Source organism: Schistocerca nitens, chromosome 3, assembly GCF_023898315.1.
Source record: "Schistocerca nitens isolate TAMUIC-IGC-003100 chromosome 3, iqSchNite1.1, whole genome shotgun sequence".
Classification (NCBI taxonomy): Eukaryota; Metazoa; Arthropoda; class Insecta; order Orthoptera; family Acrididae; genus Schistocerca; species Schistocerca nitens.
Window position 1 is genome coordinate 321,150,714 of NC_064616.1, and position 19,131 is coordinate 321,169,844.

The window sequence follows — 19,131 nt, forward strand, 5'->3', positions numbered from 1 at the left end:
TCTGACCGAATACGCTGAGCTACCGTTCCGGCACACCAGACCACGGGCTCACACAACACATCTCGGAAGTAGACAACACGTCCTCCTGACACTTCCACATCTTACAGTATTGCCAGATTGTGCAGATGGCCGCGCTTAGCGTTGTCAGGGGCGGTTGGTTTTATTGGCCACCTTAAGTGAACGACTCGGACCTAGTCTCCGTGGCAGCCGGCCGACGGTCAGTTTTTATGTCTAAGACTGTACAGTGACAGTGCCCATTCACGACTGATGTACAAAAATATCTTTTGGAGGAATCCCATATGAAGCAGATAAACGTTTAGTCTACAAAAATAAATAAATAAATAAATAAAATAAAATAAATAAATAAAAATAGGAGTTAGAACAACAGTCCCTGTAGGCCAGTACTTAAAAGTACTTAAAGGTCCCAACATACTGCCCCCTCCTCATTTATATATCTACAAAGTACTAATCTTCATAAAAATAAGCATATTAAAAGAAGAAAATATCTTCAAGCACAACTGTGATTTTCCCTCTCATGATGCTAGGCGCTAGCATTATCTGCATGACAATAAAGTAAATACAGGGTGTTTCAAAAATGACCGGTATATTTGAAACGGCAATAAAAACTAAACGAGCAGCGATAGAAATACACCGTTTGTTGCAATATGCTTGGGACAACAGTACATTTTCAGGCGGACAAACTTTCGAAATTACAGTAGTTACAATTTTCAACAACAGATGGCGCTGCAAGTGATGTGAAAGATAAGCCGGCCGCGGTGGTCTAGCGGTTCTGGCGCTGCAGTCCGGAACCGCGGGACTGCTACGGTCGCAGGTTCGAATCCTGCCTCGGGCATGGGTGTGTGTGATGTCCTTAGGTTAGTTAGGTTTAAGTAGTTCTAAGTTCTAGGGGACTTATGACCTAAGATGTTGAGTCCCATAGTGCTCAGAGCCATTTTTATGTGAAAGATATAGAAGACAACGCAGTCTGTGGGTGCGCCATTCTGTACATCGTCTTTCTGCTGTAAGCGTGTGCTGTTCACAACGTGCAAGTGTGCTGTAGACAACATGGTTTATTCCTTAGAACAGAGGATTTTTCTGGTGTTGGAATTCCACCGCCTAGAACACAGTGTTATTGCAACAAGACGAAGTTTTCAACGGAGGTTTAATGTAACCAAAGGACCGAAAAGCGATACAATAAAGGATCTGTTTGAAAAATTTCAACGGACTGGGAACGTGACGGATGAACGTGCTGGAAAGGTAGGGCGACCGCGTACGGCAACCACAGAGGGCAACGCGCAGCTGGTGCAGCAGGTGATCCAACAGCGGCCTCGGGTTTCCGTTCGCCGTGTTGCAGCTGCAGTCCAAATGACGCCAACGTCCACGTATCGTCTCATGCGCCAGAGTTTACACCTCTATCCATACAACATTCAAACGCGGCAACCCCTCAGCGCCGCTACCGTTGCTGCACGAGAGACATTCGCTAACGATATAGTGCACAGGATTGATGACGGCGATATGCATGTGGGCAGCATTTGGTTTACTGACGAAGCTTATTTTTACCTGGACGGCTTCGTCAATAAACAGAACTGGCGCATATGGGGAACCGAAAAGCCCCTTGTTGCAGTCCCATCGTCCCTGCATCCTCAAAAAGTACTGGTCTGGGCCGCCATTTCTTCCAAAGGAATCATTGGCCCATTTTTCAGATCCGAAACGATTACTGCATCACGCTATCTGGACATTCTTCGTGAATTTGTGGCGGTACAAACTGCCTTAGACGACAATGCGAACACCTCGTGGTTTATGCAAGCTGGTGCCCGGCCACATCGCACGGCCGACGTCTTTAATTTCCTGAATGAATATTTCGATGATCGTGTGATTGCTTTGGGCTATCCGAAACATACAGGAGGCGGCGTGGATTGACCTCCCTATTCGCCAGACATGAATCCCTGTGACTTCTTTCTGTGGGGACACTTGAAAGACCAGGTGTACCGCCAGAATCCAGAAACAATTGAACAGCTGAAGCAGTACATCTCATCTGCATGTGAAGCCATTCCGCCAGACACGTTGTCAAAGGTTTCGGGTAATTTCATTCAGAGACTACGCCATATTATTGCTACGCATGGTGGATATGTGGAAAATATCGTACTATAGAGTTTCCCAGACCGCAGCGCCATTTGTTGTTGAAAATTGTAACTACTGTAATTTCGAAAGTTTGTCTGCCTGAAAATGTACTGTTGTCCCAAGCATATTGCAACAAACGGTGTATTTCTATTGCTGCTCGTTTAGTTGTTATTGCCGTTTCAAATATACCGGTCATTTTTGAAACACCCTGTATAAACATGTGTAGGGGAGGAGTGTATCATACTGGTATTATGTGGTAAAACAAAATGCCATCCTATCTGACACAGTTAAAAAATTTACACAAGTTTAAAGTGAAACTGAAAGTGTGCTTGCTTCACTACTGCTTCTGTTCTGTCTGAGTTTTTGAAACACCAAGGAAATATAGTGTATTTGATCACATATTCTTAACCATACTATTTTTCAATCATCTTATTGTTTTTATAATTATGTTATCAATATTCGACATGAATGATTTCTCAAAATCACAGTACGTGGAAAATCGCTTGTACTATATCAAACCTGACTCACCATAAACCACGATTTACAGAATGAATAAATAGACATAATGACTTGAGTTCATATACTCCGTTCGAACACGTGTGCTTACGTTATAAAAATTTTCAACTGCTGGTACAGGTACCCTTAAGGGTTGCCTTTAGCTCTACGCCTACGGGATGTTCTGTCCCAGATGATGATGATGATTATGAAGATGATACAGAGGACAAACAGGCGTCGGATTGGGAACTTAATCTGGGAAATCACTAGGATTCTAACAACCTTCTATTATTACTGTTAATAGTAATGTTATTTTCAGCGTACAACTGGGAGTTTTTCCGCTAATGAAAGCTGTTGAGAGGGAAGACAGTTAACATCACTTTCAAATCCACAATAGGCCTCACAAACTAGAAAAACTTTTCTTCAGATGAAGAAGGTCTGAAGCATCAGTGTAATTTTCTCCAGTTTTGCTGTCAGTAACGCTTTTCTTTATGCGTCATGTGATTAAAAATGTAGTTGAGGCATTACATGTAACAAAGGGGTTAGAAATCGTACTCGTAAACACGATCTCGTGCTGGACTATGTGGCAGCTTACATTATGATTCTCAAAGTCACGCAAAAAAAGTTTCATACATATTCTGTGATGGTACCATAAACTTAAAACCCAAAGAGAGAATATTAGCCGGCCGGTGTGGCCGTGCGGTTCTAGGCGCTTCAGCCTGGAACCGCGTGACCGCTACGGTCGCAGGTTCGAATCCTGCCTCGAGCATGGATGGTGTGATGTCCTTAGATTAGTTAGGTTTAAGTAGTTCTAAGTTCTAGGGGACTGATGACCACAGATGTTAAGTCCCATAGTGCTCAGAGCCATTTGAATCATAGAATATTAATTTATACTTTCAGTGGACTGTTTTGGTAGGATTAAACATTCAAATGAAGCGAAGCCTGATGTTTCAGTACACGCCATATTTAAAAATACAACACGGGTCCATTTGGAACTTTCACCGTACCTAAGGTTTCCGCGTCTTCTGTAATTTTTTCCTCTATTTGCAATTTGATCACGCTAACCTTTCGTCCTGACAAGTAAGTCCGGTAACATCTACATCTACATGCATGCTCCGCAAGCCACCTGACGGTGTGTGGCGGAGGGTACCCTGAGTACCTCTATCGGTTCTCCCTTCTATTCCAGTCTTGTATTGTTCGTGGAAAGAAGGATTGTCTGTATGCTTCTGTGTGGGCTATAATCTCTCTGATTTTATCCTCATGGTCTCTTCGCGAGATATATGTAGAAGGGAGCAATATACTGCTGGACTCTTCGGTGAAGGTATGTTCTCGAAACTTTAACAAAAGCCCGTACCGAGCTACTGAGCGTCTCTCCTGCAGAGTCTTCCACTGGAGTTTATCTATCATCTCCGTAACGCTTTCGCGATTACTAAATGATCATGTAACGAAGCACGCTGCTCTCCGTTGGATCTTCTCTATCTCTTCTATCAACCCCATCTGGTACGGATCCCACACCGGTCAGAAGTATTCAAGCAGTGGGCGAACAAGCGTACTGTAAACTACTTCCTTTGTTTTCGGATTGCATTTCCTTAGGATTCTTCCAATGAATCTCAGTCTGGCATCTGCTTCACCAACGATTAATTTTATATAGTCATTCCATTTTAAATCACTCCTAATGCGTACTCCCAGATAATTTATGCAATTAACTGCTTCCAGTTGCTGACCTGCTATTTTGTAGCTAAATGATAAGGGATCTATCTCTCTATGTATTCGCAGCACATTACACTTGTCTACATTGAGACTCAATTGCCATTCCCTGTACCATGCGTCAATTCGTTGCAGATCCTCCTGCATTTCAGTACAATTTTCCATTGTTATAACCTCTCGATACACCACAGCATCATCTGCAAAAAGCCTCAGTGAACTTCTGATGTCATCCACCAGGTCATTTATATATATTGTGAACAGCAACGGTCCCATGACACTCCCCCCTGCCGGCCGCGGTGGTCTAGCGGTTCTGGCGCTGCAGTCCGGAACCGCGGGACTGCTACGGTCGCAGGTTCGAATCCTGCCTCAGGCATGGGTGTGTGTGATGTCCTTAGGTTAGTTAGGTTTAAGTAGTTCTAAGTTCTAGGGGACTTATGACCTAAGATGTTGAGTCCCATAGTGCTCAGAGCCATTTGAACCATTTGAACACTCCCCTGTGGCACACCTGAAATCACTCTTACTTCGGAAGACTTCTCTCCATTGAGAATGACATGCCGCGCTCTGTTATCTAGGAACTCCTCAATCCAATCACAAAATTGGTCTGATAGTCCATATGCTCTTACTTTGTTCATTAAACGACTGTGGGGAACTGTATCGAACGCTTTGCGGAAGTCAAGAAACACGGCATCTACCTGTGAACCCGTGTCTATGGCCCTCTGAGTCTCGTGGACGAATAGCGCGAGCTGGGTTTCACACGACTGTCTTTTTCGAAACCCACGCTGATTCCTACAGAGTAGATTTCTAGTCTCCAGGAAAGTCACTATACTCGAACATAATACGTGTTCCAAAATTCTACAACTGATCGACGTTAGAGATATAGGTCTATAGTTCTGCACATCTGTTCGACGTCCCTTCTTGAAAACGGGGATGACCTGTGCCCTTTTCCAATCCTTTGGAACGCTACGCTCTTCTAGAGACCTACGGTACACCGCTGCAAGAAGGGGGGCAAGTTCCTTCGCGTACTCTGTGTAAAATAGAACTGGTATCCCATCAGGTCCAGCGGCCTTTCCTCTTTTGAGCGATTTTAATTGTTTCTCTATCCCTCTGTCGTCTATTTCGATATCTACCATTTTGTCATCTGTGCGACAATCTAGAGAAGGAACTACAGTGCAGTCTTCCTCTGTGAAACAGCTTTGGAAAAAGACATTTAGCATTTCGGCCTTTAGTCTGTCATCCTCTGTTTCAGTACCAGTTTGGTCACAGAGTGTCTGGACATTTTGTTTTGATCCACCTACTACTTTGACATAAGACCAGAATTTCTTAGGATTTTCTGCCAAGTCAGTACATAGAACTTTACCTTCGAATTCAGTGAACGCCTCTCGCATAGCCCTCCTCACACTACATTTCCCTTCGCGTAATTTCTGTTTGTCTGCAAGGCTTTGGCCATGAACATAGTACCTCTTGTCGTTAGCACAGTTCAGCAATCATACCTACCGTAGTTTTGCGTTTATTCTGACAGCCATAACCCTTACATCGATAGAGGAGCTCTAAGCAAAAGACCTGTTGTCACAAGCACGGAGGGGTGCAGGTTGTGCATTCGTCAACTGTGTTTAAAGATAACCACAAAAAGGGTTACTGTAAGGTAATAGTTTGGCGTGGAAGCGTCTACGTTTACGTTGAAGAAGTGTAACAAACTCCGACTCGAATCATGCAAGATTGAGTCGGAGCTCCGATGACCCAGATGCCCTAGCTTGTTTACTGAGGCGTAGGGTAGTTGCTTTATTTGCAAAAGGTTACATTGTGCTACTATGTTGAATTTTAGATTGTAAACGATCTTATCACTATTAAAGCACTGAGCCCGAGAAGAAGCTACTTCTTATCGTCTAGTGAAGTTTTTACGGCTTCTTTATTCAGCCAACCCTCCTCCTTTGTCCGTGCTTGGGACCGACAACAGTATCCGCAGAGTTACTCAACTCACTCCACAGACAGTGTAGCCGGAGTTAAATTTTATCTCATCTATATCGTCATTCTTTAAAGAAAACGAATGAGATTGAATTCTTGCCTTAGATGACAGAGGGGAGAGACCGAGAGAGCGTAGCCGCATCTGTACAGCCAGCAACACAGAAGATTGGGCCAAAGCGTTCGGCAGCGAGCGCTTCCGCATGGCGTCACTGTCGAGAAGAGACGATTTTTCACGTTTGCGCATGGCAGTATTCCGCCTAAGCCACCATTAATTTACGAAGGTGAAGGGCGATGTAATGAGTTATGAGTTAGATTGAAGCTTACCTACACAGGGACTTAACGTTACCGCTTCCTACGACAGTGAAACTCTCATATTGTCTTTCTAGTAATGACAGATGTATAATTACGTATTATGGATCATCTTGACATATACATTCTATTATTCAACATTTTCTATGAGATAAGTTATAACTTGGCATCCTTCAGTCGTTATTAAGTATTAAACATTTTTAGTAGTACAGAAAACGCAACAATCATAAGAGTTTTCAGTTTCTAAACGCAAATTTTTCGTCACAATCGGCAATTGTATATAACATATTTTTCGTGCAGATATTAAGTAGAAAGGAAAAGCTATAATTCCATTTATTTGTCATTTCTACGTTTGATGATTCTGAAGCTTCAGTATTAATCGCCTTACTTCAACAATTTAACAGCAAATTAAATATCTTAATCCGATCTGGAATGAACTGCAGAAGTTCTCCATGTGTGTGCTCCTTTCTGCAGCTGTTCAGCCCTCATTGTCTTTGCCGATGTGTTGAGGTGCCTTATCCGGATGAAGGTACAGTAATGATCTTAGTGTAAATTGCGAAGACCTCTTGAGAAATAGTTTGAAGCTTCCGATTAAAAGTTTTGTATGGTTTTTATTCACATTTGCTTCTTTATACAGAGAGCTGCGTTTGAAGGGACAATTAAGCTAGGACGAGATAGTTTCTCAGTTGCCCCAGAGCTTATAGGATCTTTTGATACTACAATTATCTTGTCAGTATGATGTCCAAGTGATTGCTCTATGGAGTCGGATCTGGAAGAAATACATCCAGTGATTCAGCGGAGATCTTTTTGCGTCTCTTTCGTGACCAGCAGTATACAGACTGCATCCAGGCTCCACATAAACCACATGCCATAACAACCTGTACCTGGTTATGTGGTTTGTATATGGCGTCACTTTCTTGGCCGTAGCATGTGCCAATCATTTCATCAAATGCTCAACACACGCAAATTTTCTGCTTCACTTAAACTTATTTTTGGTTACTCATGAAGTGCTTTTAGTAAAACTTTTGTGTACTTCACTCGTCAGCACTGTGTCGATACTCAATGCTTTGCATTACTTCCTCTGCTTGCTTAATGCATGAAACAGTAATAGCGGATAACAATATCCTGAGAACGAAAAGCAAATTAAACGCTGAATGCTTTTCTCTCACTGGTGATAATTCTCCACTAAGTTTTCTTCATTTCATCCTCGATAAGACCTTTTTCTGATTCTATGCTTATGGTCTACTTTTTCTAGCATGTTATGTGCACGTTTACGAGTTTCACGAGCTTAAAGAATTTGCAGTCGGCTTTAAGACCTATTATGATTGAAGTTTCTTCAATTCAGCTTGTAGATACCGTAAATAATCGTCCTCTCTAAAGTGCATGCTACAGGCAGTAGCATTTTTAATGTTAATGCTGTCACTAGTGCTACAGAGCTGAACCCACCGAGCAAATGTTTCAGGAATTTGAGGGAACTTATGACAGGTAATACTATTGCCTTTTAGTCGTCTGATTACAGTTTCCACACACAGCCATAGGACAATTCGGCATTATTAATGTCAAACATAACAGACAAACACGAAAGAACACAAAAATAAACAGCAACAACATGAAACTTAATCGCATCAACACGTAACAGTGCGCGCGAACTGCGTGGGACTTCTCGACGGTGACGTATTGCGCAGATCGGAGAAAAATCTCAGATCTGTGCAGACACTATGGGCTCTCTCTGAGGCAGCAAAGCCTGAGACAAGTTCTTCACAGTACGATGAGAAGACAGACCTTTTGAAATAAGCAATGATGGAAAATACTTCTAATAAATAATGGAAAGGAGCACCCCAACAAAATTTTGCCCATTCTCGGCTTTGGCTCTAGTAACTGGCTGGTTCTCTAGTAGGGAACCGTGATAAGCCAATTTTCATAACTAGGTTTTGTGCTGAAAACTGGCCTTCTATAAGAGACGTTACAACATAGTGTCACAAGACGATTCTGTTGCATAATTTTACATACAGCTACAGCTGACGAAACTAACAACTGGATCTTACCCTGTGCGGGCATTTCAGGGGAAGTGGTGGTGGGGATTTCCACTGCCATTGCCCGGGCAGTTTCGCACCCCAGAGCCATCCAGCATCATCTAACAGAACTGCTGTAACCCCCGTCCCGCATCCCTGTTCGGGTCAACAGGCCCTTACGGAGGTTTCCTGTCTGTATATCTTTGTTTGTACTTAGATATTCCATTTCCTTACGCCTCCACTTGCTTTTTTTTCCTTTATTGGATTTGCCGCGGCCTCCTGTGCAGTTACCAGCTGCCCGGGCAGTTTCGCACCCCAGCGCCATCCAGCGTCATCTAACAGAACTGCTGTACCCCGTCCCCCATCCCTGTTAGCATCAACAGGCCCTTACGGAGGTTTCCTGTCTGTATATCTTTGTCTGTGCTTAGATATTCCATTTCCTTACGTCTCCACATGCTTTTTTTTCCTTTATTGGACTTGCCACGGCCTCGTGTGCAGTTACCTGCTGCCCGAGCAGTTGCGCACCCCAGCGCCATCCAGCGTTATCTAACAGAACTGCTGTAACCCTGTCCCGCATCCTTGTTCACGTCAACAGTCCCATAAGGAGGTTTCCTGTCTGTATATGTTTGTCTGTCCTGAGATATTCCATTTCCTTAAGTTTCCATGCGCTTTTTTTCCTTTATTGGATTTGCCACGGCCTCGTGTGCACTTACCTGCTGCCCGGGCAGTTTCGCACCCCAGCGCCATCCAGCGTCATCTAACAGAACTGCTGTAACCCCCCTCCCTCCCCCCCCCCCCCCGTTCACGTCAATAGGCCCTTACAGAGGTTTCCCGTCTGTATATCTTTGTCTGTGCTTAGATATTCCATTTCCTTGCGTCTCCACGTGCTTTTTTTTTCCTTTATTGGATTTGCCACGGCCTCTGCCTCGTGTGAAGTTACCTGCTGCCCGGGCAGTTGCGCACCCCAGCGCCATCCAGCGTTATCTAACAGAACTGCTGTAACCCCGTCCCGCATCCTTGTTCACGTCAACAGTCCCATTAGGAGGTTTCCTGTCTGTATATGTTTGTCTGTGCTGAGATATCCCATTTCCTTAAGTTTCCATGCACTTTTTTTCCTTTATTGGATTTGCGACAGCCTCCTGTGCACTTACCTGCTGCCCGGGCAGTTTCGCACCCCAGCGCCATCCAGCGTCATCTAACAGAACTGCTGTAACCCCACGTTCACGTCAATAGGCCCTTACAGAGGTTTCCTGTCTGTATATCTTTGTCTGTGCTTAGATATTCCATTTCCTTACGTCTCCACGTGCTTTTTTTTCCTTTATTGGATTTGCCACGGCCTCGTGTGCAGTTACCTGCTGCCCCGGCAGTTACGCACCCCAGCGCCATCCAGCGTCATCTAACAGAACTGCTGTAACCCTGTCCTGCATCCCTGTTCACGGCAACAGTCCCTTACCGAGGTTTCCTGTCTGTATATCTTTGTCTGTGCTTAGATATTCCATTTCCTTACGTCTCCACGTGCTTTTTTGCCTTTATTGGATTAGCCACGACCTCGAACTCGTGTGCAGTTACCTGCTGCCCGGGCAGTTTCGCACCCCAGCGCCATCCAGCGTCATCAAACGGAACTGCTGTAACCCCTTGTCCCGCACCCCTGTTCGCGTCAACAGGCCCTTACGGAGGTTTCCTGTCTGTATATGTTTGCCTGTGCTTTGATAGTCCATTTCCTCTTGTCTCCACGTGCTTTTTTTTCTTTTATTGTATTTGCCACGGCCTCGTGTGCAGTCACCTGCTGCCGGGGCAGTTTCGCACCCCAGCGCCATCCAGCGTCATCTAACAGAACTGCTGTACCCCCTCCCCCATCCCTGTTCGCATCAACAGGCCCTTACGGAGGTTTCCTGTCTGTATATCTTTGTCTGTGCTTAGATATTCCATTTCCTTACGTCTCCACGTGCTTTTTTGCCTTTATTGGATTAGCCACGACCTCGTGTGCAGTTACCTGCCGCCCGGGCAGTTACGCACCCCAGCGCCATCCAGCGTCATCAAACGGAACTGCTGTAACCCCTTGTCCCGCACCCCTGTTCGCGTCAACAGGCCCTTACGGAGGTTTCCTGTCTGTATATGTTTGTCTGTGCTTTGATATTCCATTTCCTCTCGTCTCCACGTGCTTTTTTTTCTTTTATTGTATTTGCCAGGGCCTCCTGTGCAGTCACCTGCTGCCGGGGCAGTTTCGCACCCCAGCGCCATCCAGCGTCATCTAACAGAACTGCTGCACCCCATCCCCCATCCCTGTTCGCATCAACAGGCCCTTACGGAGGTTTCCTGTCTGTATATCTTTGTCCGTGCTTAGATATTCCATTTCCTTACGTCTCCACGTGCTTTTTTTTCCTTTATTGGATTTGCCACGGCCTCGTGTGCAGTTACCTGCTGCCCGGGCAGTTTCGCACCCCAGCGCCATCCAGCGTTATCTAACAGAACTGCTGTAACCCTGCCCCGCATCCTTGTTCACGTCAACAGTCCCATAAGGAGGTTTCCTGTCTGTATATGTTTGTCTGTGCTGAGATATTCCATTTCCTTAAGTTTCCATGCGCTTTTTTTTCCTTTATTGGATTTGCGACACCCTCGTGTGCACTTACCTGCTGCCCGGGCAGTTTCGCACCCCAGCGCCATCCAGCGTCATCTAACAGAACTGCTGTAACCCCACGTTCACGTCAATAGGCCCTTACAGAGATTTCCTGTCTGTATATCTTTGTCTGTGCTGAGATATTCCATTTCCTTAAGTCTCCACATGCTTTTTTTCCTTTATTGGATTTGCCACGGCCTCGTGTGCAGTTACCTGCTGGCCGGGCAGTTTCGCACCCCAGCGCCATCTAACAGAACTGCTCTTACCCCGTCCCGCATTCCTGTTCAGGTCAACAGTCCCTTACGGAGGTTTCCTGTCTGTATATGTTTGTCTGTGCTTAGATATTCCATCCCCTCACGTCTCCACGTTTTTTTTTCTTTTATTGGATTTGCCACGGGCTCTTGTGCAGTTACCTGCCGCCCGGGCCGTTTCGCACCCCAGCGCCATCCGGCGTCATCTAACAGAACTTCTGTAACCCCGTCCCGCATCCCTGTTCACGTCAACAGGCCCTTACGGAGGTGTCCTGTCTGTACATGTTTGTCTGTGCTTAGATATCCCATTTCCTTACGTCTCCACGTGTTTTTTTTTTCCTTTATTGGATTTGGATTTCCCCGAAGGGGGCGGGCTGGCAGCAGCTAAGTCGCCGCTCGTCGGCCTACAGAATCTTTAAAACATAAGGAGATAAGAATCAATAAAAACAGGCGATACCGAGCGAGGTGGCGCAGTGGTTAGACACTGGACTCGCATTCGGGAGGACGACGGTTCAATCCCGCGTCCGGTCATCCTGATTTAGGTTCTCCGTGATTTCCCTAAATCGCTCCAGGTAAATGCCGGGATGGTTCCTTTCAAAGGGCACGGCCAACTTCCTTCCCTAATCCGATGACCTCGCTGTCTGGTCTCCTTCACCAAAACAACCAACCAAACAGGCAATAAAACGGTGGAAAATTGTGGAAACTGTAAAGTTGAAACCAATGGTGGGTGATGATGATAAAATACCCACTCAGGGCGGAGACAGTTCGGTTTCTGCACACAATAGAGAAAAAAAAATTTAGTTCTCTTTCATAGCATGCGTTTTGTGCAGTGTTACAGATTCGCTATTTATAAGTAGTTATAATACTGACTCCTAACGAGAGTGAATACAATACAATGAAATTTATTGTTCTTGTATCACCATAACCCTAGAATCCCTTCAACTACAGAATTTCCGTCATATTTTAATAATTATAGATATGAAACACAGAATATTGACCGTTTAATCGGGCTTAATTGCCTAATGTATCTAATTTCCTAATGTATCTCACCTACGTAGCTAATAGCTACTGTTTCTCAACTTCTACACGAGATGGCAGCACGCATCTTCCAACTGTCCATTCTCGGCCGTAAGTTCACGCAAATTTGCGCTGCCAACGGAAGACGTTATCGATCGTGTGCGAGTCGCTTCAATATATTGAAGGTACGTCATCGTAATATTGCCACTAAATGTTGAACGTTTGCAAGCCCCTTTATGAGTGCATCTATCATTAACATATTTTGTTTCTCAATTTCATGTCGTATCGACATTAATAATTTGTCGTAAGGTGCAGATCTCGTACAACAGTGTTCCAGCAGCAAAACATTGGAAGCGATATACTTCACGGACGTTTGCACATGCAGTTGAAGGCGTTATGAGTATTAACATTACGGACGAAATTCTTGGGGGTTAGGAAGGTTTGTTGTTTGTTATTGTTTTCGTCAAGATCCAGCATGCTACACCGACATGTAGTAGTAAGTGGGAAACGTGCTATATATTTCAGTATCTGTGAGCTAAGTAAGTTCATCGGTTAAAGTGATTGCTGATAGAATATAGAATTTTTCTCTAGAACATAAATGTATATAATTTATTTTGGCGTATTTATTGGAGCCGCAATTCCAATGTTGCATAGGAGCATATCATCTGCAGATTTACTTTCAAAGCTGTGTGCAAGTTAGTGGTTACTTTGCATTGTAATAGTGACATGAGAGGGTGGATACGGCTGTTCTGTGAACAGTATTGTAGTGGCCATTGGAAGGCTTCGTCATTTAAACGTTTTGAGTTGTAAGTAATGCAGTTCAACTTTTACAGCCAGTGAAGTGGGTAATGATAAAATTTATTGAATGCAGAACATGATATGCAGGGGAAATTTGCAACTGCAAAACAAGGAGCTGAAATAGAAGGTAAAAGTTTAGATGAGTGTCACTGTTGACATTAAGAAAATTCATAGACAAAATCTGTGTCTATTAAATTCTCTCTCTGTAGTATTAGCCGTGAGTACCGTTGGGGAGTAAATGTATTTGGACGTAAGTGTAAGAATACGTATACCATTGTCCCTGAAGAGGCGTCACCAAATCGTTCAGTTATCAATTTTATACCAAGGGAAGTGTCTGATTCGTAATTTCTTTTTTTCTCGTCATTTTTGTGTTTTGGGATCGTGGTGTCTTTTTATTATTGCTATATTTAGCTTGCCCCCTCCGTAAAACCCCCAATTTCTCGCGGGTGCCCCGTTAGTTTGATTGTATTTTTGGAGGGAGATGTTGTTGTCTTATTTGTACGTATTTTCGTGTTTGTTGCCGTGTGTAGGTAGTGACATCATAGGCAAATCAGTAAGTGCAAATCGGGCAGTACTGACATTTTTAAGTTTATTCTCTCTCTCTCTCTCTCTCTCTCTCTCTTATATGAGAGAACGAAGGTTTAACAGCAATTAAGCTTTCTAGACGTGTTCTTGCCATTTGGCTATCATCATCTCAGTTTTATTTACTGCCTGGGGGCTGCTATATGGTTATGCCCACAGGCTTATGTATTAATGCTGCTGATGGTGGTAGTGTTTCTGTTTTGGGTCACTCATCAGGCAGTGATTGTACCTCAACTGCTATATGCCACAGCAGTAAGTAGTCTCATTTCAAGCAAGACTATATTTCAACAGGTAGTATGACCAGAGACTCTGGCACCTGTTAGACTCATTCTAGAATATTACAGCAGTATGCTATTCTAATATCTACAGTGTTCCTCTTACAACTATTTACTGGGCCTAGCCTAGTGTAAGTTTATGCCTATAGATTAACTTCTGATGAGGCTGTGCATAGAGTTTCTGCTATTGTGTGGAACAGTGTCTATGTAATTGAAACATTTGCTTTGGAGATTGTTAGTGTAGGTGTGAATGAGGTGAACGCACTAGGTTGAGTGAAATTTGCAATTCGGTCCATCTGTTTTGATCAACAATGTAACTGTGCTGTGGTGTGTGAGGACGTGACGGGGCGTGGTGGTTTTGATTCAGTTTTTGTTTGTAGATGGTGTATTGTAGTATTTGATGACACTCTCTTGGGCTGGAACTATGTTTGTTAGTTATTCGTTTGATACTGAGAATTGAGTGTTTCAGGTTGTTATTGGAAGAATTTGTGGCAGTTTGCAAGTCTGCTACTTTGACTTGGCATATTCTGGCTCATGGATTCATTTTTCTGTTTGGAATTATTAGTGCAGTGTTTTTTTATGGTTGGAAATTTAATAGGTATTATTTTTCTATCTTTTCATTCATGGGTATGGCATAGTAATTTATGAGTAGGCTATTCCTTGTTGCAATGGTTGGAGATAAGTTGTCTACACTAAAATTCCTACAGTTCTTTGGATTGATGGCAGTTTTCTCTTCCTAGGTTTTTTGTGAGATTGTGGGGAGGGGGCGAAGTATTTTATGTACATATGTTTTTTTGTATGTATTGCATGTGGATTTATAGTTGATCAGAATCTGTGATGGTGCAGGTTTTCATGAATATTGGGGTTTTGCTCATTAATGTTTGGTAACTGTGTTGAATTGTGATTGGTAGGTATCATGGGTATTGGTTTACCATTGTTCATTAGATTACATCTTTTATATTAGTTACATGAGTGAGGTGAGGTGTCATTTTTAATGCTATGAACTTCATTTTAGATAAGTGAAGATTTGGATAATTTATTTGAGAATTAGTGTTTTTACTTCGGGGTTTGTTTTCGCTGCTATATAGGTCAAGTGAAAGTGTGGTGTTGCGTTTGGAATTCTGGGGGAGTTCATGGTATCTTGGTTGTAATTTCAGCTCATTAGGTCAAGTGAAATTTGCAATACCAAGTTTGACTCGTATGTGGGTTCCTGGTATTGAAGGCTTTGTTTGAGCTAATTAGGCAAAGCGAAATTTGTGGTACTGTGTTTTTGAGTTGTTGGGTTACTGGTATTGTGGTCTTCATTTGAGCTGTATATGTCAGACAAAATTTACAATTCCAATTTTTTAAATTTTAAGAATTTTGTGTGTTTGATTGTTTTGGAATGGTGTCGTTATTCTTACTGTTGTATATTTAGTTTGTTCCCCGCCCTACGCCCCCTTCTTCCTGTGGTTGCCTCATTAGTTTACTTATGTCATTGCAATTAATTATTTCACAAGTTATCAATGTTTGTTTTTGTGGGTGTCATGGGTGATGTCATGATAGCAATATTGTATATGCTTGAAACAGGTGTTTACACCACCTTGATGACATCATTAATCAAAGCTGTTGGGTGAAATAAACTTCAGGTTTTGCCAGCATACCTTCTGTAAAAGTTTGAGCAGTTGATCCCTTATATACTCTGATTTTATTCTTGTAATGTATATTTTGTGTGATTAGTTAAAAATAACACCATGTTTCAAGTACTGATGGCCTGTTTCTATCAAAATTGTGTAGATTGCATTGGTTGTATACTCTTTAAGTTTGTGTCTTCCTTATCTTTATGGGTATATGCTAGCCATTTACCAATTACCAACTAGCTCAATTGCTTAAAAGTAATAATAGCATGTGAACATATTAGTCTGTCATTGCTCATGTTACTGTTAAGCAATATTTACATCTCCATCTTAATAAGAGAAGTATTCATTTTAATCTTCTGTGCTACAAGTTTTAATTAAATACCTACCTACCAAGCAGCAGTTGTTCAGAAGACATAATTTCATTTCCGATTTAAAATTGGGTGAACTGTCAGATACTTTATATTAGTGGACAAACAATAGCAAGTTTTTGTAGCTATTGTTGAATGCTTTCCTGAGCAATTGGCAGATTTAGCGGTAAATTATTGCATTATTATGTTTTCTTCTAAATTTTGATTAAAATAACTTTGTGACTGACAAACAACTATGGTAGCAACAGGGTTGTTGGTTGTATAAAACATTCCTTGTACTAAGGCAAGCAATAGCTGCACATGTTCTGCAATTGGGTAAAAACATACTTCCAGGTTGTTTTTATCATAAGTGGCAGTGGGTAGTAAATTAGTGGGGGTGGCAGTTGGCTCTCCCCTTCCTGTACATTTTACTGTACCTGGAAAATTTGAGTGGTGCCCAAAAATCAGTCAATATAATGGGCATGTGGGTGCCAAGAAAGAACAGCAGTCAGCTGACTCCTAGCCCCTGCCACTAGACAGACCAAAACATCAGTGACAGTTATTTTAGTCAGAGTGTAGTGTGGTCAGGACAAATCAGTTCAAGCTAAACTGTGTTGTGCATTATCTCAATACAAAACACAAATATTATTGATGTGTAAACTTAACTTCATTGTCTAGGTATTACAGCAAAATTATATGCTATGGTGTGAAGGTATTCGACAAGCTAACATAAAGCAAATAATTGGTTCTCAGCCAAGCAATACTCGTTTAAGTAAAGGGCTTCTTGGCCCACCCACTGATGATTATAAGTCAAGGATACGTTTTGGTTGAGTTGCTTAAAATTCATCAGAACGGTCATTCCATGTCAAGTATTCCAATTTAGAAGATGATCCCAGCTCGACCATCTTCAGTTTTGATGAAATTTGTACAGGATGTACCTGAGGGCCCTACATGAACTTATGCAAAGTTTCAGGCTCACCTGTAACTTTGTTGATGTGCTAGAGCCATTTTTGTAAAGACCACTTTTACAGAGACCGAAAAGTTGTGAAGAAATCGTCAAGTTTGGCATTCCACTGTTCCTAATGTAAAAGAGCTAGACTCTTGCTTCTGGGTATAGTGGTACAACTTTGTGTGCTCTACACACAAATGTTGCAAGTAGAGTTCAGAAAGCAATGCATTTCGCATAATCTGAGTTTAAAGAGGGCAACAAATCATGTCGCGGAAAATTTGCCCCCATAGTTTAACGAGGCATAAGTAGTGGAGAAAGTGCGCTATGGACCTGGTGTTTTGTCAAACTACTGTCTGTCTAGGTGTTCAGTATATCACAAATTTTGGCCTGGCTTGTGTGTTTAATTACTGTACTGAATGTATCAAAATATACCCATGTTCAAAGTCATGTATCTCAAAATTAACACCTACCACATTACATTCATTAACACCATTCAACAGAGCACATTTCACTCCATTAGCAAAACTTATTTTCATTTTGGTGTCTCCTAGGGTAAGGTGCAAACAATTTGCCTAAACTATTGACTTTTTTGGTAATTCGGAAAATCCTTGCGTTGGTCCATGGTGGCTATGCCACTACCAAGCTCAAGACTGGTAACCCCATCACCAAGGGGCCATGCCCGTTAGCCATGCAAGGTCTGCCATGGGTGGGTTTCTTTACTGCAAGTTCCCAAGCCTAAAAGTGGATGTCTAGCAGGTTCCCAAGCAGGAATGCGAATATCTAGCAGGTTCCCAAGTCTGAATGTGAGTATCTAGCAGGTTCCCAAGCCTTTTTCGGGTCTCTCTGTGGTTCCCAAGCCGTAATACAGAATTCTTCAATTGTTAAATGTTTTAAATTTTTTGCTGATGTCCAAAACTATTGCTTCCGGCAAACTGTATTGCGACCCCATCATTGAAGCAGCTAGGGCTGGTATGACTGCAATTACCTGTTGTTCTGGGATCCAGCAAATGTCTCTTCTGGTAAGCCAATGAAATGATTGAGCACCTCCATGAGGATGCATGAAATTAATCAAGGCATCTCTTTCTTCACATTAAACTTCACAGATATTTCCTATCCACCATTTTCCAATGTAAACACAAGCAACATACTGGTCAGGCTGTAGTTCATTAATGGCAACATGTTTAGTAGCAACTTTAGCATGTCGGTTAACATGTGCTATAAAGGACATTGTATCGCTTGATACTCTGTGAATCTTAAGTCGTTTTTCATCAGTTGGCACAAAATGGTGATGATCTCTTGTACCAGACACTGTACATCCATCCTCAAATCGTTTCTCTTGATCAATTTTTGCCTCTTCAATAATTTCTTTTTCAATATAAATAAATTCAATACCATGATTTTTTTTATTTTTGATTTTTTAAAAATATTCAATCAGATCAGTTGGTGTTAAGATTTGGTTGTCAATTGGGCGTTGAAGTATAGCTCTTGCTGCTAAATGCTTAACTGTGCCCCCAATTCCATCATATGGTGATTTCCCATGGCTTGTTCCAAAAAAATTCCATTCTGCAGTAATGCTAAAATCTTTTTGATGATGGCAAAGATTTAAGAAGCTCTTAAAATTTTTGTACTGTGCTGCAGAACCGTCACTAAAATAATGAATATGCTTAATTTCTTTAAAAATGCACTTAAGGGATTTTATCAAGTACATTAAAAACACGTGCACTGCAACTGTGTCATGTCTGAGGCAATCACTGATTATGCAGTAGCTGACACTCTTCAGGTCTTCATTACCTTTGTAGTAAATGACAAATGGATGTATTGTAGCTTGACTACTTTCCCAACGGAATCCCTGCACTGCGTCTTGGACAATAAAGGAGTACTTTTCTGCAAAATCCATTAATATAATCAATTCTCCTGGTTTGAGACCTTCTTTAGCGAACTGCAAATGCTTGCTCTGATGCTTTGCAATGTAGTGGTGAGAAGAAAGGGCCAACAGTTTTGTAACTAATAGTTCAATGAATTCTTCAACTGTCATTTCTCTGGTTTCAAGTGTATCTTTATCAGTGTGAG

The 19,131-nt window shown here is 42.4% G+C and overlaps 1 long non-coding RNA gene across 1 annotated transcript in view; it reads left to right on the forward strand.

Annotated features, from left to right (window-relative positions):
- Positions 1 to 12,590: 12,590 nt before the first annotated feature.
- LOC126249587 (uncharacterized) overlaps positions 12,591 to 19,131 on the forward strand; it is a 97,549-nt gene continuing 91,008 nt past the window's right edge. Inside the window, exon 1 of the long non-coding RNA XR_007545619.1 lies at positions 12,591 to 12,676. This is a non-coding gene — a long non-coding RNA (uncharacterized LOC126249587). The remainder of the gene's footprint in view (positions 12,677 to 19,131) is intronic.